Source organism: Cervus elaphus, chromosome 25, assembly GCF_910594005.1.
Source record: "Cervus elaphus chromosome 25, mCerEla1.1, whole genome shotgun sequence".
NCBI classification, from domain to species: Eukaryota; Metazoa; Chordata; class Mammalia; order Artiodactyla; family Cervidae; genus Cervus; species Cervus elaphus.
The window spans coordinates 36,882,368-36,892,412 of NC_057839.1; the positions used below are offsets into that span (position 1 = coordinate 36,882,368).

The 10,045-nt window shown below is 37.6% G+C and overlaps 1 non-coding gene across 1 annotated transcript; it reads left to right on the top strand.

Moving 5' to 3' along the window:
* Positions 1-6,418: 6,418 nt before the first annotated feature.
* Positions 6,419-6,491, top strand: TRNAY-AUA. Its single transcript has one exon. It is a non-coding gene; the product is annotated as a tRNA-Tyr (tRNA).
* Positions 6,492-10,045: the final 3,554 nt, after the last annotated feature.

The following is a 10,045-nucleotide window of genomic DNA, read 5'->3' on the forward strand; positions in this document are numbered from 1 at the left end:
ACTTTTTGTGACCCAGGGACTATAGCCCTCCAGGCTCCTCTGTCTATGGAATTCTCCAGGCAAGAATATTGGAGTGAGTTGCCATTCCGTTCTCCAGGGGATCTTCCCAACTTAGGGAGCAAACCCAGGTCTTCTGGATCACAAGCAGATTCTTTACCCTCTGAGCTACCAGAGAAGCCCATAACAATAAAAACCTATAAATTATAAGAATTATAAGACTATCATTAACCTCAACTGAGAGCACAAGTTGAAAGTTCTGCATAAATCATAAAGTACTATAATTATACTCTGATCACCATCTGTACAGATTGCCTGCATTATTAAAATTCTGTGAAGATTAATTGGAGTTTTATTCAAAGAATAAACCTGTAAATAAGTGAAAATGACAATTTTTACATGGAAATATTAATATATGCTTTATATGTAATAGTATTTGACTTTGAAATAGTACACTAATGTGTTACTTTTTATTTCAATAATAAAAAGTAATATTCAGTGTTGGTTGTCATGTACCTTATTGCAATTTTATTTCATTAAAGGGGGAACATACATAAAGGCAAATTTTATTCACTTTTCTTAATTAAATCCTGAAATCTTGGTTATGATACTTGTAAAAAATCTACCCATATGCCTCACTACTGTGGCCTTTTTTGATTATATCATTTTGCCAGCTATCTACACAAATGCCTACACTTCAATCATGGGTAAACTCTTGAGTCAAAAAAAGAAAAGCTACACTGCAGTGGAATGGCAACTGTTAAATACAAATTGCAACTCCATCACAAAAATAAAAGATATCATTGATAAACAATTTTCCAATTAAAATGACAAGTATGAAAATCAGTAAATGCATAGATTAAATTTTGACCAGAGTGTAGGAAGATTTACCGGAAAATTAAATGACCTGAATTGTTTTGTTGAACTGGAAATAAAGCAGTGGTCTGGAAACAAGAAATGCAAATTATATTCCTGGATTTATAATTTATTAACTGTGACAGAATCTTCTACCTCCCTGAGGATCAATTTCTTTTCCATAAAAAATGAAAGTTATAGATGACCTAGATGACTGCCAAGGTCTTTCTATTTATGGAATTGGATTTCCGTGAACAACTTCTGACAGAGCAGCTCCAGAATGGGATAAGCTACAGACCAAAAGACACAGTGATAAGAAGCTAGAAGGAGCTATCAGGGCCTGAACACATATATCATTTGGATAGAAGGAAATCCAGGTCAGCCCAGATTCATTTCCTAGCTTCTCTGTAACCTCTCTGAATGACCTCTGGGAACTTTTGCTTTATTTTGGTCTCCCAACTACAGAGAGTTTTGAAAATTACATGAGATAAGAGTGGGAAAGCACCTTTCTCTCTTGGAAAATTCCAATGGAAAATTATAAATAGTTTCTATAGTTCATAATCTAAATAGCTGCTCAGATTTTTGCTGTCATAGATGATATCGAAGATGACAAATTACTTCTCTATTTATCAGGCTCTAAAAGGAATGTACACACTTTGATACAGCCTGTTGGGAAAATTAGGACTCCCTAACTGAAAGGAAAACAACTCTGGGCCTTGTAATAGTAAAGAAATATAGCTCTACTAAGGCATGAATTTAAGACGTTTGTCTTCAGTAGATGTTGATTTTGCCAGGTTGGGTGAATTAAAGTTGCACTGGAAAATTTCTTGGGAAACTTGGTACTTTTTCATTTTCTTACAAACCACGTGAATAATTTTTAATATTTATGTCTTCTTTACACTTTTCCCCGCTGAAATTCTAAGATGAACAGTGACTTAATTAATTCCACTTTTAGGTTTATTGGTAAACACAGCCAATCCAAAGTAAGTCTAACTATCAGTGAGAAAAATGGGTTCCAGGTTTAGTCTAGCCCTGCCACATGGTATTTGCTGAAAAGCCTGTCTCTTAGCTCTGCCAATTTATCAAGGAATTATGCACTAAACCTGGAAGCTTAGTGGTCAAATGTTCTACCAAAGAAAAATGTTTTATTCTATTTTTAAAATACCAAGAGCATTAAAAATTATATCAGTGTTTTTCATTTAATCTTTTTTTTTTTCTGTTTCTCTCTCTGGATAGTTGATTGATAGGTAGATAGATAGATATGAATTCATTTTAAAATGTAATTAATTTAAAAATAATATCTTAAAAATCCTATAATTGGATGTTATAAACACATAGAACCATCTTACCACAAATCTCCTCCTGTTTTCCACTTTCCAGAAATACAGAAATGGAAGACAGGGGCAAAAAGAAAAGATGACAGAACAAATGAAAGAAAGAGGGATTTTAAGATGGCAGGAGGGGAAAAGGCAGACTGAAAGATGAAAGAGAAATAAATGGCAAAAATAGGGTAGGATAATGAGGCAGCACGATGAGTGGTAATTAAATGTCTTGCGATTTTTCTTTCCATGCCTTCCTGCTTGATATTATGTGCCTAACTATTTTTTAAGTGTGTTTTCTGATTATTTTGCCTCACAGGAACTGTTTCTTCTTCCATTCAACTCGCAGTGGAGACAACTGTGGTGGTGGAGACAACTTTTGATACCATTGCCTCTTCCCTAGTCTAGTAGATCTTTAAGCAGAAGACAAGTGCATCAACTTCCAAGATGTTACAATCTAAGATGTTTTGTAAATAAGTTCATGTGTGTCATTTTTTTAGATTTCACATGTAAATGATATCATATGATATTTGTCTTTGTCTGCCTTACTTCACTTATTAGGCTAATCTCTTGGTCAAAATATGTTGCTGCAACTGCCATTATCTTATTATTTTCTATTTTTTATGTCTGAGCAACATTCCATAATATGTGTGTGTGTGTGTGTGTGTGTGAGTGATAGTATTAGTCACTCAGTCACGTCCAACTCTTTGCGACCCCATGGACTGTATAGTCCACCAAGCTCCTCTATCCATGAGATTTCCCAGGCAAGAATACTGGAGTGGATTGCCATTTTCTTCTCCAGAGGATCTTCTCTACCCTGGAAATAAACCCAGGTCTCTTGCATTGTAGGCTGATTCTCCACTGGTTGAGCCACCAGGGAATCCTACATCTTCTTTATCCATTTGTCTGTCCATGGATACTTAGGTTGCTTCCATGTCTTGATTATTATAAATAGTGCTGTTATGAACATTGGCCGGCAAGTTAATTTTAAATTTTTGTGTTTTTTCTGGATATATGCCCAGGAGTGGAATTGATGGATCATATGATAAGTCTATTTTTATTTTTTTAAGGAAACTCCATGGGCTTCCTAGATGGCACTAGTGGTAAAGAACCCATCTGCCAATGTGGTTTCAATCCCTGGGTCAGGGAAGAACCCTGGGGTAGGAAAGGGCAACCTGCCCCAGTATTCTTGCCTGTAAAATTCCACGGACAGAGGAGCCACAAAGAGTCAAACACTCCTGAGCTACTGAGCACAAGGAACCTCCATACTATTCTCCATGGTGGCTGCCATACTTGCTCTGCTTTGTAAACTGTGAAACAATGACAGAAATGATGGCCATTATTACTTCTTTTTTTTTTGTAGTAATATTACCAACAAAGTAGAGGTATAATAATTTATTTCCCATTTCTAAGTTTTGTTGCACCAATTTACCCCATTTTTTACGTACTTACGTGGCATTTAAAGAAGTGTTTTGGTACATTGGGCTTCCCCGGTGGCTCAGACGATAAAGAATCTGCCTGCAGTGTTGGAGGTTCCCTGGGTTGGGAAGATCCCCTGGAGAATGGAATGACAATCCACTCCAATATCCTTGCCTGGAGAATTCCATGAACAGAAGAGCCTGGCAGGCTACATTCCATGGTGTCACAAAGAGTCAAACATGACTGAGTGACCAACTCTTTGGTATAATTGTCCTCCCTATGACCCATTCTGCCTTGTCTGTAATTTTTTTCTCCTGGACAATTGATTTCCCAGTTTCCCTTGTTACAATTCACTTAAGCCTCAGGAATCTCCATCTAAGCCTATAGCAGTATTTGTATAGACAGCAAACTGTTCCCCATATTTGGGGGAGGCAATAAAATTAAACTAACTTATTTACAATAACAGCCACTTGTTGCTATGAGATGTGCCATGACAGGACTGAAAATCATTCTCTTGGTCATGCAAGCAGAAGGTATAAATAAGGCAGCCAGAGAAGTTTTATTTGTGTTAGCAACAGATGCAGAAGAGCAAAACAGCTACTCCAATAATACCTCCCATATGCTGGTGCAGACAAAAAGAAGACCTAACTGTCCCCAGCTAAGTGAATTAGTGCTCCTCAGTGTTGCCATTGCCCAGGGCAGGGTTTTGTTCTTCCTCTAGGATGTCTTTTCAGTGCCAAATATCTCTGCAGTCCCACTAACAAGGAGCCAGGCTGCCTGGATGGACTCTGATTTGGACCTATTCCAAGGACAATGATTGGTTTATTCACAGGCTGTTCACGTGCTATCTCCTTTGACCTTGGATGCTCTTCAGAGTTCAAACAATGCAAATTGGTGGTTTTGTTTTTCTTTCCACTTAGGTTTCAGAATCACCTTTCTTGGCCCTGTCAACACCTCCTCCCTTCAAATTTGCTTCACTGCCCCCAAAATATGAAGTAGAAAAGATTGAAGCTGCCTCTGAGGCAGACTAATTGTTACACTCAGTCGAAGTTTAAAGAAACAAGGCCTTGAAGTTGCATTTTAACTCACAATCTTATGAGAGTTTTACATTTTTTCTAGCACAATGGATGTGGCTGATAAACAAATCTCCCTTTTTCACTATAGGGCACCCTTCTCATTCATATAAACATTAAGAATAGTCTTTAAAGAAAATAGAAATCCTAGTCTGGCCAATGTGGAATCAAAAAGAATGAGAAATACACATTTTTGCCTTCATGTTAGTGACATAATATGGATTTCCTACATGTGTATCAGAATGTCCGGATTTTTAAAAATAGCCTTTTTGCTCTGGCTGGTTTCTCAAATAACCTCAGAATATTTGTGGTCTGTAAATAAAATTTTGATAGCTTGCATTTATCCACTCATATATCAAATACTTGATTTGAGACTAATATTACATGAAGTACTGTAGGGAGTAAAAAGATGAATTAGTATATTTAAGTAGATCAGAGCTCAATAGGAGAGATTAATATCGATACATAAGCAACTTTTATACCTACTTCATTCTCCTTCCTGGAAAATGGTGTTACCATTGATTTAGCTCAAGCTAGAAGTCTCAGCATCCTCCTCAATGTTCTCTCCCTCTCATGCATCACACAGCACTGGTTATAAGAGTCTACATAATCTATTTCCAAAATGTTCTTTTAATATTTCTCTTCTAATACACAAATTTGTTCATACATTTAGCTTTCATAAATTTAGCATTCATTCATAGATTGGAATTTTCTTTTTATCTGTTACAACGAATTGCTTATTTGATTATTCTGGATATAGTAGGAAGTTACTGAAATATTTAGAGCCGCAGGACTATGTGATTATGCCTGCTCTTTATTTTTTTCTCCTTTCTTTTTTACATTGGAGTATAACTGTGTTCAATATTGTGTTATTTTCTGCTATACAATGAAATGAATCAATCATATGTATATGTATATCCTCTGCCTCTTGGCTCTCCCTCTCATCCAACCTCCGTCTCACCTCTCTAGGTGATCATAGTTGAGCTTCCTGTGCTGTACAGTTTTCTACTAGCTACACATGGTAGTGTATATATGTTAATCCTAATCTCCCAGTTTGCAAATGAAGAAACTGACAAAAGATTAATCTCCAAAGTACACAAACATCTCACACAGCTCAATATCAACACAACAACCACAAAAAAAACACAATCAAAAAATGGGCAGAAGACGTAAATAGACATTTCTTCAAAGAAAACATACAGCTGGGCAAGAGGAACAAAAAAGATGCTCCACATCACTAATTATGAGAGAAAAGCAAATCAAAACTGCAATGAGGTATCATCTCACACTGATCAGAATGACCATCATCAAAAAAGTTTTCTCCTGTCTTGTCCATTTTGCATTATGCTACCTGATAGAAACCTGACACAGAAAGACAAATATTACATGATTCCACTTCTATGAGTTACCTAAAAGAGTCAGACTCATAAAGTCAAATAATGGAAATGGTGATCACCAGGGGCTGGGAAGTTATTAACCAACAAAGTGTCAGTTAAACAAGCTAAAGAAGCTATAGAGATCTGTACTATAGTCAACAGTAATGTATTGTACACTTAGCATTTGTTGAAGATATATTTTATGCTGTTTCTTATCATAATAAAATTAAATTAAAAAGTACACACACGTGCACACACATACGTACAAAAAAATTTGGCACCATTCCTCAAGCAGGCCAACTAGCTGCATCGTTAATCACTAGTGCACAGGCCGCTATTTGTTTTGATAAAATACATACATTTTCTGGGTATAAGGACTTCCCTGGTGGCTCAGGCGGTAAAGCGTCTGCCTATAATGCAGGAGACCCAGGTTCGATCCCTGTGTTGGGAAGATCCTCTGGAGAAGGAAAGGCAACCCACTCTAGTACTCTTGCCTGGAAAATCCCATGGATGGAGGAGCCTGGTAAGCTATAGTCCATGGGGTCGCAAAGAGCTGGACACTACTGAGCAATTTTCTTCTTTCTTTTTCTTTCTTGTCTACAGAGTTTCAGCCAGAACCACTACCACATGCCTTATAAAAGTTTTGACCTACTGGGAAAGTGTTAGTCATTCAGTCATGTACGACTCTGCATCCACATGGACTGTAGCCCACCAAGCTCCTCTGTCCATGGGATTTCCCAGGCAAGAATAGTGGAGTGGGTAGCCATTCCCTTCTCCAGGGGATCTTCTTGACCCAGAGGATCTTCTTGACCCAGGGATCAAACCCAGGTCTCCTGCACTGCAGGTAGATTCTTTACCATCTGAGCCACCAGGGAAGCCCTGACCTACTGGGAGTCCCACATATATCACAGCAGAACAAGCAGACCACTTTACAGTGAAGAATATTGGGGAGTGGGTCCATGCCATTGGCTCCACTAATCAGGTCACATATCAAGCTATCCAGAAGCTGCTCGCCTCACAGAATGCTGGAACAGCTTCCCGAAGGCACAGCTGATATATAATTCTTTCTAAGGATGATATCTACATACTATAGGATACACTATGGACTTTTAATCAAATCACTTTATATGGTTCTATGGCCCCAATAAGAATACAACAATTCAAGAATCAAGTTGTAGAAGTAGGAATGACTCTCCCAACTTTTATTTCCAATAACCTGCTTGGGGAACTTGTTCTCATACTCACAATGCTGGGTTCTGCAGAGTTAAGAATTCTTGGTCCGCAAAGAGGGGACACTTCAGAAAGAATTCCATTGATCTATAAATTTCAGCTGCTCTCTGGGCACTTGAGACAGGTAGCAGCAGTAAGTAGAACTGACGTACTGGCTGACAATTAACCCTGACTGCGGAGGAGGTAGGATTCTCCCTGGAGCAAGGAAGCCTGGAGGAATATATCTGACCTCACACTGGAGCACTTCTTTTCACTCCCTTGCCGTATTATGATGGTAAATGGACAAGCGCAGCATCACAGCCTGAGAAGCCTTGGTAACCCCAGTCTCAGAGCCCTCAGGGATATGGTCTTAGATATGCCACTGAGGTCAGCAAAGCTGTTTACTGAATCGAGAGAAATCTAGAATAGATAGTGGAGAAGGGAGACCATGATCATTTGTTGTGATGTCGGCTGCAATAGGGGAAGCTGTAGTTGGTCCCGCCCACCTCTTTCTCCTATGTTTCTCTGGGGAAGAAGGACCCACCAAATGCCTAGTTGAACTCTTCCCCAACCGTGTAAGAGGCTCCAAGCAGTGCAGGTGTAGACTGCAATGGACGTGAAGCTATAACTCTCAGATCTCCTTCAAGAAAGAACAGTCTGAGGTTGCTTGTCAGTGGGTAATCTCCCGCTGTCAGCCTCATGTGATGAGAGTTGGCTTACCCATGGGCGTGGCCTTCCAAAGAGGACCCGCCTTTAATGACTGATGTAGGTAGAGGTGACCCATTCCTCCTTGGGCCACTTTCCTCCCTGGAGGAATCTGTTACTAGCCTGGACTTCAATTCAAATTTCCTACATAATGCCCGCTACACTGTGTTTCAGACTATGGTTCCCAACTGTAGACTTTAGTTGATCCAGCACTGATTTTCTTCATTATTGCGCATTTCTCTGACTAGCAATGTGATGATGTAACAAATGATATTTTTTAATTTAATCGTTTAAAAATTGTGTAATGTTTGGCAAAAAAAAATTTAGAAACAGCTATGCAGTGATAGACTTTTTAAAATACCCTTCAAATAATTTGGGAAGCTTGTATAAAAAGCTAAGAAAAAGTAAACAAGTTATAAATTCCTGGAGGAGTGGGAGTGTGCTTTATTCAACTTTATATTTTTTCTGCCTGGTGTGGTAGCTGTTAGACAGCATTAGATCACAATGAACTGAATCATTCTGAAATGGAAGGCTGGAATAATATATAACATTCAATAAATTTTAGAGGTTCATTTTATAATTAGTAACCTCTAGTTGTTCCTATATGCTTATTTGCTTTTAGAGAGGAAAGTGTAAAATAATTGCAGCCATCACCTCTTTGAGATATTATAGACTTCCTGTTAAAGGAATCCTGGTTCCCAATCCTCATATTTCCTTTAGGAACTAGCCATTGAATCTACACTTAAGGCCGCTGTTTTAACCTTTTTATCTGACTTGTGAGGTTGAGATAAGCTGTATGTATAGTTCAGTCTCTTTATTTTAGAGCACCTGCTAACACAGATATGATTTTTGCCTGTTTTATAAAGGTCTACCTCTGTGATGAGAGCTGCAGAATCTAGGACTATGTAGGTAATTATTCCAATTTGAGGGACTATGAAAAAGCTTAAGGAAGTCTGTCTGTCTTTTAATCCAAGTCATATTCTCTAAAACAAATTCTACTAATCATAATAGTGATATTTTAATGTCTATCTGCTGAAATTTGATGTGCAAATATCTAAGATGGGGAGAAGAGTGCGATTAAACCCCAAAGTCTAGCTGACTCTCCAACAACTGATGACTTCGCTTCCTGTTTCTAGGAGCCTACTCTCCTTTGCACCCAGGGTGTTGTCCTGTACCCTTCATCCACCCATCCTCATATCCCATGTGGCACTGAGTCTATCTGAGTCTTTACTCATGATCAATGTATGGAAATTTAGAGATAAGAGATACAGATACAGACAGGAAGACTTATCCTCCCTAATCCATTATACTTGCCTCTATAACCTGGAGGGCAGGCAGCCAACTCTAGCAGGTAACTACTTCTCTGTTAAGGTGAGGAAGGTCTCTGTGATGCTAGGAAATCATTATCACCCACTCACCTTTCATTCTAAGATTTACACTGAGAAAAATTTGTCCCACATAGAAAAGACCATAATACATACTTAATAAAGAACTTGCATTTATTTTCTTACCATTTTACTTCACTTTTATTGGGGGTAGTAAAACCTTGTTTTAAAATTAAGTCTTGGATAACAAAAATTATATCTTTACAAACTTAATCTGGTATAATTAAATCAATTTCTCTTATATCAAGTTTCCCTGCAGCTGCCACAGATTACAGATATAATCTAGAACAAAGAAGGAAATCTCTTTGTATTTCGAGTCTCAAAATAAATTTTGAATCTGTAATGACATTATGGTCCTGAAAGACTATTTTTGAAATATGAAAGTTTTTTTTTTCTATATTACAAAAGCTTTCCTTACATATTAAGAGTAAATCCTGGAATTCTGAGCTTAGCTTAGGTTTATCCTAGTTATGGAAGATGATGAATACTTTTTCATATTTTTGTATTTGTTATGGTTTAACTATAAAACAGAAAAATATATTCTTTAATTTTGCAGCACATATATTTTTCCATTTTTATAATGTCATTTTTTTTCTTCTCCATCCTCTCAACACATATCTGCATCCAAATAAACAAATCAAAAGCCTAGTGTGTATTATTTCATTCATTTGTCAATTTTCATATAATCATGTTAGAAAAAATATAGA